This window comes from Manduca sexta, chromosome 2, assembly GCF_014839805.1.
Source record: "Manduca sexta isolate Smith_Timp_Sample1 chromosome 2, JHU_Msex_v1.0, whole genome shotgun sequence".
NCBI lineage: Eukaryota > Metazoa > Arthropoda > Insecta > Lepidoptera > Sphingidae > Manduca > Manduca sexta.
The window spans coordinates 1,721,889-1,746,131 of NC_051116.1; the positions used below are offsets into that span (position 1 = coordinate 1,721,889).

The 24,243-nt window shown below is 34.8% G+C and overlaps 1 protein-coding gene across 6 annotated transcripts in view; it reads left to right on the plus strand.

Annotated features, from left to right (window-relative positions):
• The first annotated feature begins 9,468 nt into the window (after nucleotides 1-9,468).
• The window catches only part of LOC115452742 (sex peptide receptor), a 245,348-nt gene continuing 230,573 nt past the window's right edge, over nucleotides 9,469-24,243 (plus strand). For all 6 annotated transcript variants that reach the window (XM_037437819.1, XM_037437815.1, XM_037437818.1 and 3 more), the window contains exon 1: nucleotides 9,469-9,613. The gene's annotated coding sequence lies outside the window, so the exon portion shown is untranslated. The remainder of the gene's footprint in view (nucleotides 9,614-24,243) is intronic.

A 24,243-nucleotide genomic window follows, 5' to 3' on the forward strand; every position in this document is an offset into this window, starting at 1 on the left:
AATAACGGTAGATTTCAATAAACTACCGTAATCTTAATCTTAAAATCGATTCCGAGAATATACCAACCAAATAAAGTCATCAGTAATACACAAACACCTTTATCCCTGTAGGTGTAGGTAAAAGTGCAAACATGGTCATCACTTATGGGCTGTGGTACTTTGAAGTGATAGGGGACGAGCCTATCGCCATAATGACACGCCATTCCGGGCTGATATTGAGCAGAAAAACCCAATATTATTTAGGCCGTCTTGGGATTCGAACCCAGGACCTCAGAGCGGTTTCGTACACGCACGCAATACAAATATTTGGAGGCGATCAGTATTCGTAATTGTATTAAAAAAATCATTTTCGAATTGGTCGATTTTCGCGATGATAAAAAAAAGAAAGAAACATACAACACCGTAGAAATGAACGCGACACACTTACGTGAGAGATTATGGCGGGTTTTAACACCTTGTGTACGGTGGTCGCTATCCGGGCGGATGTAAAATATATCCTGCCACCAAGCATTTTTGAATAAATCTTCTAGATATTGAATTTTAGCTCAATCATACTTACTATAGTTACTGGTGATATGAGAGTCCGTCTGGTTAGGCACCACCGCAACATCTATTTCTGCCGCTGAGCAGCAGTATGTAGTCACTGTTGTGTTCCTGTTTGAATAACATTGAAGCTACTGTAACTACTGGAAAAAGTGAGACTTAACATCTCAGGATGGCGAGCGCAGTGGAATACAAAACAATACTTTGTAATTCAAGGTGATGGTATTTCTACTGTTTATGGGCGGTTGTATCGCTTACCATCAGATGAACGGCAAGCTCGTCTCAAATAAATCATCAGTATCGCAAAAATCATGGCGATTCAGGCGAACGGCAAGCTCGTCTCGTCATTCGAAGCAAACAAAATCATGGAGATTTCATCGTCATTCATTTATAAGAAGCATTACAAGCATGGCACACTATCTAATTTCAAAGGTGACGCGGCATCCGACTGATTAGACGTAAACACGACTGATTTAGACGCTATACGTCGTTCAATAACGTTTATAGTTTCAACAAGACGCGGACACATGAATGGGTCACTTGCAGTCACTGAATAAGTACATTATCATTTTAAATTATAATTCTCCTTTAGAACTAAGGTGAAATAACTCAAAAAAGATGATCTGTGGGAAACGAATAAAAAATATGAACAATATAGAAGATAAAAATAATTATAACAATAAATTAAACCACTCAAAACCAAAAAATAGTTTCACATAACAGGTATATACTGGATACCAATTTTGGAGTCGGTGTCTAATTAAAATTGCTAGTACTATAAATACAGGAACAAAAATACCACGCCGCCATCACCACTACTACTACTCGAAGAAAATTCGTCGCAACATCACGCTTTCAGTTAGAAATGCACTTACGCATACGCCATATTCGCATTAAACTACAAAAGATATGGGCGTTGTCTAGTTTTAATTTTAAAAACTTGTTTATTAGAAATCAGAATTACATAAAAGTTTAATATTATACAAAATTACATAATATTATGATGGAGCCCCTTCTCAGTTATTGTTTAGTTTAAATTATTTATAAGCACTAACATACAACATTAAAACTATTTATTTGTACCTATGTTTCTACTTCTTACTATATTCAGTTAATGAAAAAATATTAATTTAGCGTTTTTAACATTTATTTGTTTGACAATAGGGGACCGGCTTATGCTTGATTTTGTACATTATTCTATATGTAATGGTTAATAATATGAAAAAGAAGCACTCCTGCGAAAACTGCATCACATTTGGTTACAAAATGAGCGAGTAATTCATATTTAAAATATTGTAACGTGCAGAAGTGGGTGCGATGTGGGGATATCGCTTCATCTCTTTCTTTCGCACGCGTCGTAATTCCCGATGACGTCACATGTGGATATTTCGTCTCTTTTCTGTTTCTTGTTAATTACCCCTTCCACCGAAATTCAAAGACTTATAACTTGTTGATTTTTTACCGGATTGTAATAATTCCTTCCGTGTTATAATTTATATTATGTAAATATTTGATAATAGTAAAGAACAAAAATGAGTCCGGTACCCTATTAACTCAAAATTAAAATAGTATTTAGTACAGACTTATAACAAAAACTTAACTTATTTACTAAAAGAGAACAATTTTAATCAAATTAGTTAACAAATAAGCAAAAGAGCAAGAATATAGCTAGCGAAATGCTACGATTGTGAACGTCCGTCCGATCCTAAGCAAAATGCAAGCAAAAGTGTATCCCCAACGCAGTGGTCCGCAGGCCAGCTGGTTTAGTTGCGCGCCCTTCTTTTTCTTTTTTTTTTCACAACTGACCACGTCACCTTGCTCATTATTATTATTATTTTTAATATAAATATTCGAAAAATCATAAATTATAATCACGGATTTTTTGTGAAAATATCTGTTATTCATATTTTTTTTTTATTCAGTGTTAGCAGAGATAAAGTCGAGTAGCGCTTTAATTTATTAACGCAATATCAAAATGATTACAAAATATTCCATAAAAACCTAATCTTACCCAGCCTATTGTCTACATATTCAAATATTGTATCGCAAAAATATTAAAGGGTATGTTTTATCACAGCGATCTGAAAGGTAAGAGGTTTTGGCCGAGTTAGGGTTAAGAAACTGTGAACAACCCTTCAAAAGTCTGTCTCATGTCTGCAAGGTTTTGTTTCGAATAGGGGTCATATTTACGATTTAGGGTTGGGAATACATTTTTTATAAATAAAATATAAAGATTTACCTCCTTATTCATAGACATTTTTTTATCTAAGGACAGCTTGCTGTTTGTTTAGCTTTGTTTATCTGACAGCCAACTAGATTCAAGTTGTATGTCAATATTAGCCAATCAAAACGATTCTATGTATACGCACTGCGATGGCTGCCATGCCGTCAGCACTGAGAAACAGACTTGTTATCACGGCAATGCTCCTTCCTTTGATACAAAAACGTCTATGAATAAGGAGGTTATATTGTCTGCTTTAGAATCAGAATGGAAATGCAACCTTCTTCTCTGTATTCTATTATTATTCCTTGTTCTTATATCTGCCCTGATAGCGACCACTGTACAAAGACTTAAACACGTCAAAGTGGCTAATGTAGGTGTGTCGAATTTTGCAATCAAACCTGTGTATTCAGTTTCTAACAGGTCGGTACGATTATGTCGCCTGGCGAGGGATAACCTCTATCTTTATGGTTAGTCGACACACTATCTGGAAACCACTTCGCTTACCATCAGGCGAATTGAGCTCACTTTGCGTTACCATAATATAAAAACCTTTTTTTAAGTGGTTAACATAAAAAGCCGTTGACAAAATTCGTTGAAAAAAAAAATCTTTTAGATTTCGTTTTATTCATGGTCAGCTTTAACAAGCATTGAAGTCACTTTAGACGGTACTTTAGATCGGCTATCTCAGGGTTGGCACGCACGAGATTTAGATGAAAAAATTAGACTCGTTACATACAAGTCATAATACAAACTTATTGTTTGAGATCAGCGTCAAAAACTGCTCTCTTTCTTAAAGCTGCTATTGTAATATAAGGTAATATTTATGGTGTACAAATAGCCCCTCAATCTGTTAGGTTCCTAAAAATGTATTTACGCTACTATGCTATTACGGTACGAATGCCGGGCTGAGGGTTGATTGTTATGTGTGTTTGTTTTTTATTTTTTTTTATGTTAAAAATGGGCTCGCGTTTGACTGATATCCGTTTGATATTAAGTGATATGCCCATAAACAGAAGAAACACCATCCGACATCCTGAAGTATTGTTGGGTATTCTCACCTTTGACCATTATCCGCCTGATGTTAAATATGACCGCCCATTAACAGTAGAAACACCAGCCAACGTCCTGAAGTATTGTTGGGTATTCCACTGCGTTCGCCATCCTGAGACATGAGTTGTTAAGTCTTATTATGTCCTTCAAACCGGAACACAACAGTAACTACACACTGCTACTTGGCGGCAGAAATAGACATTGCGGTGGTACCTAGGCGGACTAAGGACATATGAGAGACCTACCACCAGTGAACTCAAAAATAGGAAGCAGAACATATATTTGTAATATCCGCAAATATATTTTGATTCTAGCTATAAAAGCAAAATCCACTTGTAGGGCCGCATTAATAAATCTCATCTTTGAGTAGGCTCTCAAGTAGACATTTAATGTATTGAACTATTTAATAAACAAAGCTTAAGCTGTCACTTAAGAGCTTGTTCTCAGTTGAGTCGGCGCTGTTAAATAAACCAAACTCTGTTGACAAAATCCATCGCATGTTGTAACTAATGATATTATTCGAGCTGATATTAATATGGCTTTATTTAGATCATTGAGTTCCAAAGTGGTGCAGGTGGGCCCACAGGGGTCCAAGGAGGAGTTGACGGGGATCTACGTTGGCTTGACTAAAAATGGGGGTCCATAATTCGTAAGCGAGCACAGAATCTTTTTTTGTTTTGATACTAAAGTACTAAAATGCTGGCTTGACTTCATCTATCAATGTAGACAGATAATATTGCCATATTAATTGGGGTTGTATGAGGCCAACATAAACCGCGATGGCTGGGCGTTAGTTGTAATGCACTTTCTCTGCGAACTTAAAATTTAAAAAAATCGGAACCTCCGATATAGACTATCTTAAGATGTTGATCTTGATATGACATCTCAACTGATATCACACTTGAGAGCGATACTGAGTCGCATCTACTTATTCTTACGGCCCAACGATCCGTTGACACAAATTAAAGATGTAAATATGTTGTCTAGTTTCTGTGATTTGTTAAATCAAAATAAACCCAAAAACGTTCGTAATAAACACTATAACCGCATATTATATTTTAAAATGCCCCTAAAATTCTTTCGTGGTCAGCATTAATAACTGAAGTCACTTTCGCCACTTAGCGACGGATATCTTTAGGGTTGTCACGCGATTTTGCACTCTTTAGTGAAATAAAATTCGACTGATCTAGGTCCAGGTTAAATGGGTTAATTAGGGCGTAAATAGGTCACATAATGCAGTAATATTAGGTGGCTGGTTGGCATAAGTGGTATAAGAGATGTATAGGTGTGAATGATCATAAAAACCACATACTCGTCTTTACTTCTGGAAATATTGTGCCTAAAATGAATGAATAACGCATATTTTCAACAAAAATCCCAGTTTTACATTTCAGATTTTTATCATTTTATTGTTGTAAATATGGTGTGTGAGTGAGGATCTGACTGAAAGTATGATGTTACGGCTCTGGTGAATTCTCTTAGAGTATTAGTAGGGATACCATTATTTAAAATTAATTGTTATTTATTTTGTTCAAAAGTTAAAAAAACAAGATTTTACATTTACAGTTCGAGTAAGTTATTGTAGTGTTATTTCCAAGATAAGTATGTGGTTTAATTTAATAAAAGCATGTTGAAATCATCCTGTATATGTCAAACAGGTCGCCATCATTATGTCGACTGTGATGATCATCTCATGCCAGTGATTACTCTATCTGAACTCCAGGTGCAGTGGGCTACATTGACATGCCAGTATAAAAAATAATCTCACATACAATTTATTAAAATTACAAAATCTACTCACACAATGATACTTAAAACTTTTTTCTTAGAATCTATATATTTATTTACACTTTGTACACATGGTATACAGGCGAACTTAATGCCATGGGCATCCTCTCCCAATCAACCTATACAAAAATATATTGAGTATGTTCACTATGGACTCCAAAATAATTGGAGCGGTTTTAATTATTTTATAGGTAGACTTCGAATTAGCCCACCTGGTGGTCCTGCGAAGTATGGTAACTATCGGACAACAAGCTATCTGGTTAAAAATTATTACTACCCATGCGAAACCGCAGCGAGTCTCTATAAGAATAAAATGACTATGTTTTTATTTTAGGCAATAAAAACAAAAATGTGTCGTGACAACCCTAGGCGAGGGTTGGCGAACGTTTATTACACAACACTGTTCTAATTCGGCAGTGGCTGCAGAAATCCGCTCCGTCCTCAGAGCCGGCGCGTTGCCCGTCTTTCAGATATTGCTGAATAGAATTTTATTTCAGACGCGGGAGAAATTGTTTTCGGTATGGATTAGACTTCGTAACTGTATCGGTGGCGCAGTTGTGTTGCGGTATGACGTCTTCTCGGGTTCGATACCCGTTTTGTAAATTATTTTTGATTTTTTTGATCAGACCGGAGTCTGGAATTTGTGTCTGATATGGCGATAGTCTTCCCCTATCACATCATGGAACGGAACACGGCGAAAAGGGGGCATTAGTCGCGCCTCTGCTACCCTTTCGAGGATAAAATGCTTAAATGTGTGATTTGGGAACTAATATTTGGTGTAGAAACGAAGTTATTGCACAGAAGGTCTATTTTGATAAACGAAATCCGTAGTTTCAGATAAGGGTTGGCAAGTTTTGTTACTACGAAGTGTTACGGATTCGATGACGTTTAAGTTTATTACTGGACACCCTGTCCTGGATTTGTAAATAGGCCGTATAGGCCGCGGCCTATGGGCGGCAGCCTCTTAGCGGCGGCAGATTTCAGAGGACGCTCACTCGATTTAACCAATCCTTTATTTAACTTTAGTGCTTTCCATAATACAAATGGAAAATTATTAAGTATTTTAGAAACCCACATACATACATAAACCTACCTACATGGGGCGGAAATAAAGTGGCCTACACTCATAAAAAATATAAATCCGGCACTGCTGGACACCCATGTTTTGTTACGAGTGTTCCATGGTGTGACGGAGCGAGTCTATCGCCATATTAGGCACAAATCCCAGACTTCAAACTAATACTGTGCAGAAAATCCCACTTTCCCGACTCGGGATTCAAACCTGAGACCAGAGTGGTGGTGTATCGTAAATGCAACAATGCCATCGAAGCAGTCAATAGAAAATGTTCTAAATTGACGTTAGTTCTAAATTTCAAAAGGTTTCAACAAGTTCAGTCAATAAAGAATTCTAGAATATATAGAACTGATTGTAACCGGGTTATCTTAATGGAATCTTGAAAAGTTACTATTAGTTGGAGGTTAATTTTAACTTTAATTTATAGCTTACTTACCGACCCACTAAAATTTAATTTTGTTATAAAACTATTTTTCGGATTTTATCACGATATCTTATAATATAATTTTCTACCGACGTTTCAAACTGCAGTCTTCATGGTCACGTGGGGATTGAAGTGTTGTCCGAAAAGTCAAAGTTACAATATCTACCAGATTTTACAAATATACAATTTTTTTAACTGTTGATGGTTGGGTCTTAGTTAAAATAATATGGTTTCGGCGCTTTTGTAACAAAGTTAATTGGTCAGTCTGTCGGAATTTCCCAACTTAAGGTCTACTGACCACTGACGTTATATGAAATTATCTTGAAGAAGAAAAAGAAAGAAATTTATTTTCCAACACAAGATACGTACTTATAACAACGATATTTTCCTTCACCGTTAAATTAAGTGATAATTCACAAAGAATACACAATTTTAGTAAAGTCAGCGGTGCGTGTCTTGGGTTTTGAACCTGCGTACATTTGTCTCGGCAGTCCGTTCCACTCCGAACTAAGCTATCGATTTTTGTTCCTTGTAATAACATGATATTTGATAAATATTGAGAAATACTGGTCAAAGAAACAAGATGTGTATTTTAACTGCAACGACAAAGAAAAATACCCGAGTATTTCTTATAAATTAATGTATATAACAAAATAGTTTTCACGAAATATTGTTACGAAATTTTTGGTCTTTTTTTTTCTATTTTTATAATATTTTTCTTTGTTATATAAAAGAATATATTAAGACAAAAAAACAACATGAACAGCAAAATCGTAATAACACTTTTTAGTTGCGTACATTTGTTGTAAAATGTTATTTCCAAGTAGATAGTTATGTGGTTTCATTTAGTAACGCAATGTCAAAATGACCCTGTATATCATGATGAACAAGGATAACTCTCTTGTAAGAGTCCGGTTACGTAACTCCGTTTAATCTGCTACAGACAGCAATGTGCAAACTCAAAGCTTAGTTGTTCTTGTTTGAGATCGCAGCTAGCAATGCCGGATGTACATTGTGTTAAATGAAACATACATCTTGAAAATAACACTAGAATATGTTACTTGAACTGTAGATGTAAAAAAAATAAACATTGTTTTCGTTCATTTGGTCATGTTATGTAGCTTAACTAGCAATTTTAATGAGTAATGTTTAATTTTTATTAGGCACCGACTCCCAAATAGGTAATCAGTATATAGGTCATGTTAAATTATTTTTATGGTTTTTATTTATTTATTATTCAGCATATCAACATTGCAAACACAAACATGAATTTTACTTGCATAAGTTAAAAATAAGAATCTATCATTTACAATAATTATAGACATGCATAACATTTTTTTTAGGCGCTATAATTTTTTGTTATAAAGTTTTTATTTTTTCCGTTTTTGTGTTAGAAAAATCATTATACGTTGACAACATCATTTCAAGAGTTTTCTGATGTATCTCCGAAGGGTTCAACAACAATTAAATTTACTTATATGAAACCACACGGGAAGCCTCAGCTTTTGAAAAAAAAAAGAATTATCAAAACCGGTTGACCCAATCAAAAGTTCTGAGGTAACACACATCAAAAATACAGTCGAGTTAAGAACCTCCTCCATTTTTGAAGTTGGTCAATAAAGTGTAAGTTACGAATAACATAAATATCAACGAAAAGCAATTTTAATTTTACACACCCTAATTCCACTACTACTACAAGAGATTTCGTCGCAACATCACAGTTTCAGTCAGAAATAAACTCACGCATACATCATACTCGTACTAAACTACAAGATGATAAAAAATCTGTAAAATCTAAATGAGATTTTTGGTGCAAAATATTCGTTATTCATAAATGATATTTCAAGCAATGTTAGCAAAGGTAAAAACAAGTAATATGTTGTTCAATTTATTAACACAATGTCAAAATTAACCTTTATACTTTCCTGTAAGCTGCGCAGTTTGTAGTCTTTGTGTTATTATCTGTCTTACCTAAATGGTTACTCTTATACTATTTATATTTTTTTATACTGCATCTGACCGCACGCTCGGAAAGATTAGTAGTGCTATAATGGTGGGTCACAGCTCAAAATTAGTCCTGTTTAACAGCGTATGCTTGCTTGGTAACCCCTCTACCAAATATATATTGTACCTTATATTATAAACTGTGTGTGTTTTCATGTGTATACAAAAAATACAAAGCCCTACATTGCCTTAAATCCTTATTAAATTTTGTACGAAATGAAAAATCGGAATACCCAACATTAATAAGGCGATACGTCGTGTGTGCAATGAAATTTTTTCGACAAGACGTCAGAGGGGCGCGGATGGCGGAGGAGGGGGGCAAATCAACAGTTTCAGGTAGTGCCAGTTTGCTCCCGGCTCTGAAGGCGGGCGGTCGTGTTCCTCAGGGTTTCACGTCGGTTTTTTTTACGATATGTGATGTGTAGTGAGTGGCAAAGGCACTGGTTTCTGAAGGGTGTTATGTGTTAAATTTCTTTTGGTTTTTTTGTATAGCGTTTGCATTAAGGTGAGTGATATTTTAGATTTAATATTTTGAACCTTATAATGTTTGTATTTAAGTATATTTTTTAGTGTTTCTCAGTGAAAATTGTCTTGAAAATATACAAAATATGGAGGTAGTATTAAATTTGTCAATTCGAATAGAAAGTGCTTTGAAAAGCAAAACTAGTTTTATCTGGTATCTTACAATAGATAAATTATTTTACTTTTTTTTTACGTAATTATATTCATTTCATTTGTTAATTATAAAATAAGACTAAATATTTCTTTGTTTTCGTAAATATTAGACATTTAAATAAAACTATTTTTCGTTTTTATCGCAATTTTTATATTATAATTTTTTTTCCCGTAAGTATGAAGGCTGCAGTCTTCGAAAAATAACGAAGACAATTATAATATTAAAAACTTCGATTATATCCGAAAAATAGTTATACTATAATGCAACTCACCAAATTCCCGAAGGGGTAGGCAGATATTAAAAATATTCACTCTGGTTTATAATATCAGCCCTGTATTATATACTGTCTCACTGTTGCACGGGCCTCTTCTACTATTGAGAGGGATTAGGCCTTAGTCCACCACGCTGGCCTAGTGCGGATTGGTAGACTTCACAAAGCCTCGAAATCCCTATAGAGAACTTCTCAGGTATGCAGGTTTCCTCGCGATGTATTCCTTTACCGTTAAAGCAAGCGATAATTCACAAAGAATACACACATAATATTTTAGAAAATTCAGAGGTGTGTGCCTTGGTTTTCGAACTTGCGGACATTCGTCTCGGCAGTCCGTTCCACAACCAACTAGGCTATCGCCACACTATGGTTTATTGAGCTTATTTTCAAACCGTGATCTAATGGATGCCGAGCTTAAAGCCTGTAAACAATGACGGACAATTTATACTCGCAAACTGTGATAACATTTTTTATGTCTCGCATCAAACATCTAAGCATGTTCTTTATTGTTATGGTGGTAGGTGTCGCGTATGTGAGAGTCCGCCTGGATACCACCGCAATGTCTTCAGCCGCCAGTGTAGTCACTGTTGTGTTCCGGTTTGAAGGATATTGTAACCAGTGTAACTACTGGACATAGTGATTAACGTCTCATGTCTCAGGATGGCGAGCGCAGTGGAATACTAAACAATACTTTGTAATTCAAGGTGTTGGATGGTGTTTCTCCTGTATATGGGCGGTCGTATGGCTTACCAGGCGATCGGCAAATTCGTCATAGCAATAAAAAAAACAGCTAAGCATGTCCATTTATAACCTTATGTCATGACAACAATAATATATTTATAATTATTGCACATAATTTCCCTATATTTTTCTAATTACCCACATACAATTTTTGACGAGAACACCATTTCAAGCATTTTGAATCTAATGCACCTCATGGCCAACAGTTATAATAATAATATCAGCTGATATTATTACAGTATGTAAATACAGAACTCTGTCTTATATACTGTCCCACTGCTGGGCACGAGCCTCCTCTACTACTAAGAGGGATTACGCCTTAGCCCACCACGTTGATACATGTACCACTAGATAGAATATTTGATGAGAATTGATTTACCAACGTCAATCGACACAATTATACTAGCAATCAAAATCGAAGTAAAAATATCGACTTCCATTTTTAAAAAAGCCGGAGTAAAAAAAAACAAAATCGCATTCTATTTTCAAAAATACCTGTTGCCGTTAAAAAACATACTATTCGAACTAGACTTGTGGTGCCAGTGTTTAAATAAAAAGCAATTTGACTAAAAGCATAAAGGTTTTATATCCACGTCAATTTAAAAAAAAAGTCAACCAACATTTCGATTGTCCAATACGATAACCGTATTTCGTACTCGTTATATCTCTGCCTAGCCCATGATACGAGGACAGTATCCATTCCGAAACTTAAATTTTCTCGACTAGACTATTATATAAAAAATAGTTCTGCCAAAGGACCGATAAAGGGCAAAATGCCAGTCGGGACCGCTTGAAAATACTTCAAAAACTAAGAGAAAGAAAACATTATTCCAAGAACGTAATATTGTAAGTAAAATATAGTGTAACTTCAAGAAAAGTAAACATTCCTTTAGTTCATAATATCGCGTGTAATATTTTAGAGTTTTAAACAAACTTCATATAATTTACAAAATTGAAGAGATTAAGACTCAAATATTGGTTGGGTTCGTAACGAAGACGCCTTTTTACGATTGTTAACGGTAATAGAAAGCAAAAATCCATGTTAATTAGATATGTCGTTCTCATATATATTGCTTTGAATGACGAGACGAGCTTGCCATTCGCCTGATGGTAAGCGATACCGCCCTAAAACAGTAGAAACACCATCCAACACCTTAAATAATATAGCATTGTTTGGTATTCCACTGCGCTCGCCATCCTGAGATTTTAAGTCTTATTATGTCCAGTAGCTACACTGGCTACAATGTTTTTTGTTTTATATTAGCTTTAACTATTGTAGAAAGGCGTTTTGACTACGTCTCCTGCAATGTGTAAGATGGTGCTTGAGCACTTAATGTCAAAAAAGTTATTAATTATTCTTTTCCTTTAAGTTGACTTACTTGATAAATATAGGTATAATAAAGAAATGTGTTTTTTATGCGAGACGACAAAATGACCCACAGCATCTGATGGTAAGTGGAGTGGCGTCCAATAGAATGTCGACTGACGAGAAATGATGTCAGTCGACACAATTATGCCGGCCTGTTGGAACTAGATATACACAAACTGATCTCAGAACGCGACACTCACGTGGGCTACTATAGCGGGTTTTAACACCTTGTGTTCGGTAGTCGCTATTCGGGCGGATATAAAATATCCTACCACTAGCAATACTCGCTCAATACTTTTAAATTTATAGAAGATTTGCATCTATTAATGCCGAATTGTAATAGTAATTTCGACTGAAAGAGCAAATTGATGATCGCAAAAAATAATGAACTCTCATTGATATAGACGAGTGCCCCAAGAAACCTATATTTTCGAACCTTCAAAGTTAATCCAATAAAAACTTATGAACTATGGAAAATTGCTTTCGAAGTTGGGGCAAATATTTTCGTCATTATTTGTTATAATCATAAATTCTTTGGCTTAGTGTCAGCGTAAAATGTTTCTTCATATCACGTATCAAATATTTTGTTCTTACTAAACAAAGGGGGTCCATAACCTCAAGTAAGCGATTCCCTACTAAAAAAATAAATAAGTTTCACTTTAATTCACAAAATGTGTCTAACTGTACGTGAATAGCCGATATGAAATTTTTAATTTATTCGCCTACTTTTGTAGCTGACTGTATATACTTTTATTTTATGAACCTTATGTAAGCAAGTCGGTACAAGCGTTAAACCCAAACGGTTTGCGTTACATCGACGTAAATTCTTTATAGGCCACATTCTGCCTGGTACTTTAAGAGTAATGGAATCAAAATATGATTATATAGTAACTTGCCTTGTACCAAAAATGTACAAATATCTCTTCATTTTTAGGAGACAATAGTTTTGTTATGATGAGAACATTCAACCAGCAGATAGCATGCACTCTCCCATTAACCACCATTTTCAATTAACAATCACAATGATTTCTTTCTATTTCTTTATAAAATAAGACTCTAATATTGGTAACCAGGATATAGGTAATGTTAAAATATTTTTTGGTTTTTAGTGGTTTTTGAAGGCGGTTTTATTTTTTGTTAAAAAGTTTTTATGATTGTTATACTTTATTTACCCGTGAGGTAGCTGAATGTTTGCCGGCAAACATTGACAGCTACGCGTGTGACGGAAAAATAACCTTATTATGTAGTATATAAGGTTATAATCCCGTGACACACGCAAATGTCATGTAGCTGTCTTGGCTCGCCGGCGATTCACGAGAGACCAAGAGTTAAAGAAACAAACCACGACATTCGGAACAATGCACTCAACGTTATCTGGTATCTATAATTATCATTATTTTTTTGTTTTCTTTTAATTGCTACGTTCCATTTTTTTTTAATATTAATATTATTGTAGTTTGTGAATTGTGTGTGCAATAAATGTTTATTATTATTATTTAGTTCCTCAAATTCCATAGAACAATTTCAATCCGACTTTTCCGAAGAAATGCAGAATCTACATAAGAATAAGTTTGATCAAGCGGTGTTCGACACCCATAAGTCTCCATCAATCACGCAGCACCGAAATTAGGTCAGACATATATACCCTGTATGGTATTATGTTCCCTATATCTAATGCAATTAAGTTTGTGATTTTTACGGAAATATACTTGTAGCACTCGGATTCGCTCGCGTTAATGTATAGCAGTTCCTTTTTAAGTGTTTTTAAAAAATAAAATTCAAGAGTACATTTTCTTCTTATCTTGGATACCAGTGTTATTTAACACTGGTATCCAAAAATATGTAGCAGGTATATTGATACCTACTACATATTTTTGTTATATGTGCATTTTATAACTGAGCATATAAATTGTAAGTTGTATTTGTAACATATTAAGAAATAAATATTTTTTTAGAGACTATCGTGTAGGCTAGGAGAGTGGCGTGGAGCAATGGGACCTAGTATACAGGGTCATTTTGACATTGCGTTAATAAATGAAACCACATTTCATTACCTTTTCTAACATTGTGCCAAAAATCAGCTATAAATAACGAATTTTGTCACAGAAAATCCTCGGTTTTCGTTTTATGATTTTGTTAATAATTTTGCTATTTATAGGAAAAATGGCGTGTGCATAAGAGTATTTCTGACTGAAAGTGTGATTCTGTTCGAAAATTACACTTTTTTATTCTACATCTACGGTTCCTCAGTATCAGCTCGGAGTCTAGACCTTGTGCCCGGTGAGGCTCGCCTCTTATGCCTCAAATAATGGAACGGAATGAAATGGCCGAAAGTGGGTGCACTATTTATTTAAAAGGCCGCCGTAATTATGTCGACTGATGATGAGTAGTCTCATCAGTTGACTCCATCTGGACCCCACTCCGCTTCCTATCCGTTGTGGTTACTATATCATGCTCGTATTAAAAATAGCATTCAGGAATAACATTACTTCTTGTTTAGAACGAAATATTTCTTCCAATGTTTATGTGATTCAAGCTTTTAGGGGAAAATGTCCTCTCTGTGTATTTTTCCGGTATAAAAGTAATCTATATGCTAATCTAAAATACAGTTTATCTGCGTGCCAATCATCTAAATACATATGTTTCTACGACTTCACAAACATCAAAACATGTTTTTATTTACGTATCGATATATAAATTAAATAATAAATCCTTAATAAATATCATAATAATATCTTACAGTATCATCTTTGCCGATATTTAAATCAATTTTGTAAAAGACCGATCATAGCAAGTTTCGTTTTACGTTGAAGTTTACTTCAGTTATCTGGGTCAATGGGGTGGCCTGCATGGGACAGGACACCGCCGGCCAGAAGAATGACGCGCTTACATTTTTATTTAGGCTTGCACAAGCCTGGGATCCATCTACATTTATTTAAATCGGAACCCAAAAGACCGGCTGCCAGACTTCAAGACACTGTGAGCTCATTCTGCGTAGATCGGACCACCAACAGCTAAAATTTTAAAAAGTTGTACATTTGTAAAATGTAGGTAGATATTGTAACTCTGACTTTGCGGATGAACAACCTCAGTCCTCCCCGTGACCATGATGGCTGCAAAATTTTCGAAACGTCGAGAGAAAAGTAGAATATTAAAACCGCGATAGAATCCGGAAAATAGTTTAATTTAAATGAACATTCGCGTAAACATAAGAAATCATTAGGCTCACGTCTTTGACCTTTGGTTTCTAGAAATGTTTAAGCGTCCTCTTACATCTCTTATGCAATATTTCCAACTCCACCCTATCTTTCTGTTTGATTAATTTCGTTGCGGGATAATGACAAATTAGTTTTCCCTGACACTCGCCGAGCTTCACCGCTCGGTGTCGTAATGCTACTGCTGATCCTGGCTTACAGGAGTTTTAGTGGTGGGTGTGAGGACGGGACAGTCTATTTCCTATGCAAACCAGTCTTACTTATAAAAATTTTGGACTGCTTAATTAAAACACAAATTTACTCGATCAGCTGTAAGTCAAAACCCGCCATCTTGCCTCTTAATAAGGTTTTAACTAGAAAACCGGTGATGTTTTTGACAGCTATTTAAGCAATTGTTAAGCACTTCTTACCGCTAAGACAAGTTTAGAAAACTGCACATTATTAGTATGCTGTGTACGTTATTTCTATGCAGTAAATTATTAGTATGTCGAGTTATTGTTTTTGCCTGGATAGCGACCACAGTACAAAAGTTGTTAACGCGTCTTATTAACTTACACAAGTGTGTCGCGTTCCAGGGTCCGCCTGTGTTTATCCGATTTCGAACAGGTCGAGATTATTTGATGAAGGATAATCATCTCTCGTCAGGAGATTTTCTATATTGACCCTACTCAGAGAGGTCACTTTGCTTTGACCGAATAAAAAAAGATATTTTTTTTTCTAATATAGCTGTAGAATTATGTGTGCTTATGCACTTCAAATATATATTAGAAATTATTTATGTTCACGATGCTTGATGTTAAGCCTTTCTGGAGGATCTGATGCCAGGAAATACATGTCAAAAACAAACATATTCCCCAACCCCGGTGTCAAACATAGGACCTCGCAAACACAGCTACGATGCCATTAGACTCAGTAGGCAATAATATTTGTTATATCACGAGATATTTTGTCACACAATGGACTTCCCATCTATTACATTGAATAGAATGTCGGCCATTTTCCAATTTCGGAGCGCGGTTACTGACATATAATTCAAATGGAGTAAAAATGAAAATGTTTTGAGTATAGCATTTATGGCTACAGTCTAGTTGGTTGTGGAACAGACTGCCGAGACGAATGTTCAGGTTCAAAACCCAAGGGCACATACCTCTGACTTTTCTAAAATTATGTGTGTATTCTTTGTGAGTTGTCGCTTTCTTTAACAGTGAAGGATAACATCGTGAGGAAACCTGTATACCTGTGAAGTTTTCTATAGGAATTTTGACAGTGTATGAAGTCTACTAATCCGCACTAGGCCAGCGTGGTGGCCTAAGGCCTAATACCTCTCAGTAATAGAGGAGGCCCGTGCCCAGCACTGGGACAGTATATAATACAGGGCTGATATTGTTATATATTATTATTTATGGCTATATGTCTACGCAATTTAAACCATATGACCATGTCTAATATATAGGGTATTTTTTGCCCCGTAGAAGTACTCAGTGGGTTTTTACAAGATAAGGGTGTAACCGCCAATTTAAAATAATAAATAGATTGATTGTAGTATATTTTTAGTTTTAACTAATAAATAAATTATAAAGATTTATTTTTTGTATGATGGACAGAGGATCTAATAAAAGTCGCAGGTCGCTGGATGCGGGCTTACAATAGGTCGATCTGGAAATCTTTGGGGGAGGCCCATGATCAGCACTGGACGTTCTGCGCCTGATGATGATGATGATGATAATGATGATAATGATTATGATGATAATGATCATGATGATTATTGATATGTATGGAGCAATGTCTGGAAGTACTAGACAGATTTTTAAATCCTTTGAATTATTGAAGGCTCTATTACCTAAGCAACATAGTCTATATTTTATTTAATTTTAACTTATCCAGGAAGAATATCACGCGAACGGAGCTGTGAGCAAAAGCTACTGTCATATATTTTTATTTTACTCTCTACGAACTTATTTAGATAATTTTCGACATAGAATCTGTTCCATTAATAAATCAAGAGAAACCTTGACGAATTTCGAATGCACTTCAGAGGTAGTTGTCACCGCTTTTCATGGCAATTACGTGCACCTGTTAATTGCTACCTGACCTGTCAAACTAACCCGTTGTATTGTGAACCGTAAACGTAGATGGCGAAGGTCGAAAGTAGAGTTAGAATTTATTTTCTATATTATTCGATATGAATTTTGATTATTTATAATATATAATAATAATAATATCAGCCCTGTATTATATACTGTCCCAGTGCTGAGCACGGGCCTCCTCTACTACTGAGAGGGATTAGGCCTTAGTCCACCACGCTGGCCTAGTGCGGATTGGTAGACTTCACATACCCTCGAAAATTCATATTTTTGATTTGATTGTTTGACTATACAGAATAGACGCAAGGGAAAGATGTTCTAGAAATCTCATACAAAACGCAACTTACTTTCGTTTCACATTGGTTTTGTAAGATGTATTCTTGATCAAGAAGGCTTAAACGAAAATCTATGTCCAACTCTACAGTGTATACCAGCCAGCCCTGTAATATATCGCCGGTTGAAAGGCCAATTAACGTAAGCGGCATTTTCTTTTCAAAAATAATTTACTAGTTTTAAGAAACATAAAAAAAGTGCTGATTCTAAATATGTTTATAACTTAGTGTCGCAATAGCCTAGTTGGGTGTGGAACGGACTGCCAAAACGAATGTCCGCAGGTTAAAATCCCAAGGGTTCACACCTCTGACTTTACTAAAACCATGTGTTTATTCTTTGTGAATTTATCGTTCGCTTTATCGGTGAAGGAAAACATCGTGAGGAAACCTGCACATCTGAGAAGTTCTTCATAGGAAGGAATTTCGAAGGTGTGTGAAGTCTACCAATCCGCACTAGGCCAGCGTGGTGGACTAAGGCCTAATCCCTCTCAGTAGTAGAGGAGGCCCGTGCTCAGCAGTGGGCAAGTATATAATACAGGGCTGATATTATTATTATTATTATTAGTGTCGCAAAAAATGTCGTTTAAATCAATTAGCCTTTCAACCGCCGATATGGATACCTTTACTATCCCACCGCTGGGCACGGGTCTACTCCATTACTGAGAGGGTTTAGTCCACCAGACTGGCTTAGTACGGGTTGAGTTTATATACCCTTAGAGAGAGTTCTTAGGTTTCCTCACGATGTTTTCTTTCATCATCAAGCAAACGACCTATAACATCGAAAAGTCAGAGGTGTCTGGGGCTGTGAACTTGCGGATCTTGGTCTTGATAGCCCGTTCTATTCCCAACTAGGGTATTAAGGTTACAGTGTTTCCCTACAATCTTAAATTCCGATGAAGTCTACATATTTACCTAAAAAGTAACCGTCAATACCGCCAAATTAATTTTATTTAAATCCAGTATGCTACATATTTATCTAAAAAGTAACCGTCAACACCACCAAATTAGGCTTTTTTAAATCCAATATGCTACATATTTACTTAAAAAGTAACCGTCAACACCGCCAAATTAGTTTTATTTAAATCCAGTATGCTACATATTTACCTAAAAAGTAACCGTCAACACCGCCAAATTAGGCTTTTTTTTAATCCAATATGCCACATATTTACCTAAAAAGTAACCGTCAATACCGCCAAATTAGGTTTTTTTAAATCCAGTATGCTACATATTTACCTAAAAAGTAACCGTCAACACCGCCAAATTAGGCTTCTTTAAATCCACTATGCTACATATTTACTTAAAAAGTAACCGTCAACACCGCCAAATTAGGCTTTTTTTTAATCCAATATGCTACATATTTACCTAAAAAGTAACCGTCAACACCGCCAAATTAGGCTTTTTTAAATCCAATATGCTACATATTTACCTCAAAAGTAACCGTCAACACCACCAAATTTTTTTTTTAAATCCGGTATGCTACATATTTACCTAAAAAGTAACCGTCAATACCGCCAAATAAGGCTTTTTTTCCTAAAAAGTAACCGTCAACACCGCCAAATTAGGCTTTTTTTTAATCCAATATGCTACATATTTACCTAAAAAGTAACCGTCAACACCGCCAAATTAGGCTTTTTTTAATCCAATATGCTACATATTTACCTAAAAAGTAACCGTCAACACCGCCAAATTAGGCTTTTTTTTAATCCAATATGCTACATATTTACCTAAAAAGTAACCGTCAATACCGCCAAATAAGGCTTTTTTTTCCTAAAAAGTAACCGTCAACACCGCCAAATTAGGCTTTTTTTTAATCCAATATGCTACATATTTACCTAAAAAGTAACCGTCAACACCGCCAAATTAGGCTTTTTAAATCCAATATGCTACATATTTACCTCAAAAGTAACCGTCAACACCACCAAATTTTTTTTTTTAAATACTATATGATATATATTTACCTAAAAAGTAACCGTCAATACCGCCAAATAAGGCTTTTTTTCCTAAAAAGTAACCGTCAACACCGCCAAATTAGGCTTTTTTTTAATCCAATATGCTACATATTTACCTAAAAAGTAACCGTCAACACCGCCAAATTAGGCTTTTTTTAATCCAATATGCTACATATTTACCTAAAAAGTAACCGTCAACACCGCCAAATTAGGCTTTTTTTAAATCCAATATGCTACATATTTACCTCAAAAGTAACCGTCAACACCACCAAATTTTTTTTTTAAATCCAGTATGCTACATATTTACCTAAAAAGTAACCGTCAACACCGCCAATTTTTTTTTTAAATCCAGTATGCTACATATTTACCTAAAAAGTAACCGTCAACACCGCCAAATTAGGTTTTTTTAAATCCAGTTTGCTACATATTTACCTAAAAAGTAACCGTCAACACCACCAAATTTTTTTTTTAAATCCAGTATGCTACATATTTACCTAAAAAGTAACCGTCAACACTACCAAATTTTTTTTTTAAATCCAGTATGCTACATATTTACCTAAAAAGTAACCGTCAACACCGCCAAATTTTTTTTTTAAATCCAATATGCTACATATTTACTTAAAAAGTAACCGTCAACACCACCAAATTAGGCTTTTTTAAATCCAATATGCTACATATTTACTTAAAAAGTAACCGTCAACACCGCCAAATTAGGCTTTTTTTTAATCCAATATGCTACATATTTATCTAAAAAGTAACCGTCAACACCGCCAAATTAGGCTTTTTTTTAATCCAATATGCTACATATTTACCTAAAAAGTAACCGTCAACACCGCCAAATTAGGCTTTTTTTTAATCCAATATGCTACATATTTACCTAAAAAGTAACCGTCAACACCGCCAAATTAGGCTTTTTTTAATCCAATATGCTACATATTTACCTAAAAGTAACCGTCAACACCGCCAAATTAGGCTTTTTTTTAATCCAATATGCTACATATTTACCTAAAAGTAACCGTCAATACCGACAACTTAGGCTTTTTTTCCATAAAAGTATCCGTCACCAACGCCAAATTTGGCTTTTTTTTAATCCAATATGCTACATATTTACCTAAAAGTAACCGTCAACACCGCCAAATTAGGCTTTTTTAAATCCAATATGCTACATATTTACCTAAAAATTAACCGTCAAAAACACCAAAATTTTTTAAATCCGGTATGCTACATATTTACCTAAAAGTAACCGTCAATACCGCCAAATAAGGCTTTTTTCCTAAAAGTAACCGTCAACACCGCCAAATTAGGCTTTTTTTTTAATCCAATATGCTACATATTTACCTAAAAAGTAACCGTCAACACCCCCAAATTTTTTTTTTAAATCCGGTATGCTACATATTTACCTAAAAGTAACCGTCAACACCGCCAAATTAGGCTTTTTTAAATCCAATATGCTACATATTTACCTCAAAAGTAACCGTCAACACCACCAAATTTTTTTTTAAATCCAGTATGCTACATATTTACCTAAAAAGTAACCGTCAACACCGCCAATTTTTTTTTTTAAATCCAGTATGCTACATATTTACCTAAAAAGTAACCGTCAACACCGCCAAATTAGGTTTTTTTAAATCCAGTTTGCTACATATTTACCTAAAAAGTAACCGTCAACACCACCAAATTTTTTTTTTAAATCCAGTATGCTACATATTTACCTAAAAAGTAACCGTCAACACTACCAAATTTTTTTTAAATCCAGTATGCTACATATTTACCTAAAAAGTAACCGTCAACACCGCCAAATTAGGATTTTTTTAAATCCAATATGCTACATATTTAACTAAAAAGTAACCGTCAACACCGCCAAATTAGGCTTTTTTTAAATCCAATATGCTACATATTTACTTAAAAGTAACCGTCAACACCGCCCAATTATGCTTTTTTTTAATCCAGTATGCTACATATTTATCTAAAAAGTAACCGTCAACACCGCCAAATTAGGCTTTTTTTTAATCCAATATGCTACATATTTACCTAAAAAGTAACCGTCAACACCGCCAAATTAGGCTTTTTTTTTAATCCAATATGCTACATATTTACCTAAAAAGTAACCGTCAACACCGCCAAATTAGGCTTTTTTTTAATCCAATATGCTACATATTTACCTAAAAAGTAACCGTCAACACCGCCAAATTAGGCTTTTTTTTAATCCAATATGCTACATATTTACCTAAAAAGTAACCGTCAATACCGCCAAATAAGGCTTTTTTTCCTAAAAAGTAACCGTCAACACCGCCAAATTAGGCTTTTTTTTAATCCAATATGCTACATATTTACCTAAAAAGTAACCGTCAACACCGCCAAATTAGGCTTTTTTTTAATCCAATATGCTACATATTTACCTCAAAAGTAACCGTCAACACCACCAAATTTTTTTTTTTAAATCCGGTATGCTACATATTTACCTAAAAGTAACCGTCAATACCGCCAAATAAGGCTTTTTTTTCCTAAAAAGTAACCGTCAACACCGCCAAATTAGGCTTTTTTTTTAATCCAATATGCTACATATTTACCTAAAAGTAACCGTCAACACCGCCAAATTAGGCTTTTTTTTAATCCAATATGCTACATAAAAAAGTAACCGTCAACACCGCCAAATTAGGCTTTTTTAAATCCAATATGCTACATATTTACCTCAAAAGTAACCGTCAACACCACCAAATTTTTTTTTTAAATCCAGTATGCTACATATTTACCTAAAAAGTAACCGTCAACACCGCCAATTTTTTTTTTTAAATCCAGTATGCTACATATTTACCTAAAAAGTAACCGTCAACACCGCCAAATTAGGTTTTTTTAAATCCAGTTTGCTACATATTTACCTAAAAAGTAACCGTCAACACCACCAAATTTTTTTTTTAAATCCAGTATGCTACATATTTACCTAAAAAGTAACCGTCAACACTACCAAATTTTTTTTTTAAATCCAGTATGCTACATATTTACCTAAAAAGTAACCGTCAACACCGCCAAATTTTTTTTTTAAATCCAATATGCTACATATTTACTTAAAAAGTAACCGTCAACACCACCAAATTAGGCTTTTTTAAATCCAATATGCTACATATTTACTTAAAAAGTAACCGTCAACACCGCCAAATTAGGCTTTTTTTTAATCCAATATGCTACATATTTATCTAAAAAGTAACCGTCAACACCGCCAAATTAGGCTTTTTTTAATCCAATATGCTACATATTTACCTAAAAAGTAACCGCCAACACCGCCAAATTAGACTTTTTTTAATCCAATATGCTACATATTTACCTTAAAAGTAACCGTCAACACCACCAAATTTTTTTTTAAATCCAGTATGCTACATATTTACTTAAAAGTAACCGTCAACACCGCCAAATTAGGTATTTTTAAAATCCAGTTTGCTATCGGATATTCACCATTTTCTATAACAAGTTTGCAACGAGCGCAATTACGTTTTAGAGCCATTCGTGTGTATGAAAAAGTACTGAAAAAATGTCGCTAAGCGGAAAATTTTCAAGGAAACGTATTTTACACGTGCTTTCGAAGCTTAACGTCAAAGTAACTTGTGGTGAAGTTACTTCCAGTTTGCCAGTTTTCGGATTTTGCGACGCAAAACAAGGGCATAGGTTATATATGCTGTTTTTAATCATGGAAACTTTTCCTGGTAATTTATTAATTATAAGGCAAAAAATCGTGGATATATCTTTATTTTATTACATATAACGACATATGCATCTACACAAGCACACCTTATGTCCTCGAAAGGGTAGGCAGAGGCAAAACTAGTGCATCCACTCTTTGCCATTTATGTTCCGTCCCACAATGTGATAGAGGCGAGCCTATAGCCACCACGCACAAATAACAGTTCCAGAGTACTGAGAAGTAACACCCTGGCTCGATTTAAACCCGAAATCTCAGAGCGGTGTCGTACGTATCGAAGCAGTCCAAAATACTTATTATAATTAGGGACCGGATTATATGCAACATAAAATGCTTGATATATTATGCATAATTCCGTGAAATTTGCACGAAAATTGTCAGAATATGCAATATTCAATGATAAGTTTTAGTTAGTAAAGTATCCATTGTTCATTATAATAGGTACAGTAACATTATTTGATATTTTTGTAAAAGTAAATAGTCAAGTATTGTTCTAAATTTTCAGTAGTAATATTGTGTCTGATCATTCAAATATTTTTATGAGTGGAAAATAACCGCTCCACATCCACTAATTAGGTAGAATTTGAACTTGGGTGCTATTGCATATAATCCGGTCTCTATTTATGAATAAACTTTGTAGGCGACTAATTATGGCCGCAAATGTACTCATAAGTTACTATAAGAGGCAGGATTTACCGGATAAGAAAATTAAACTCGTGGCAATTAAAATAAAAGGAAGGGAACGCTTCTGAAATGTTTTTTAAGAACCATCGTAATCCTTGTTTACATAACATTGTATAAGAA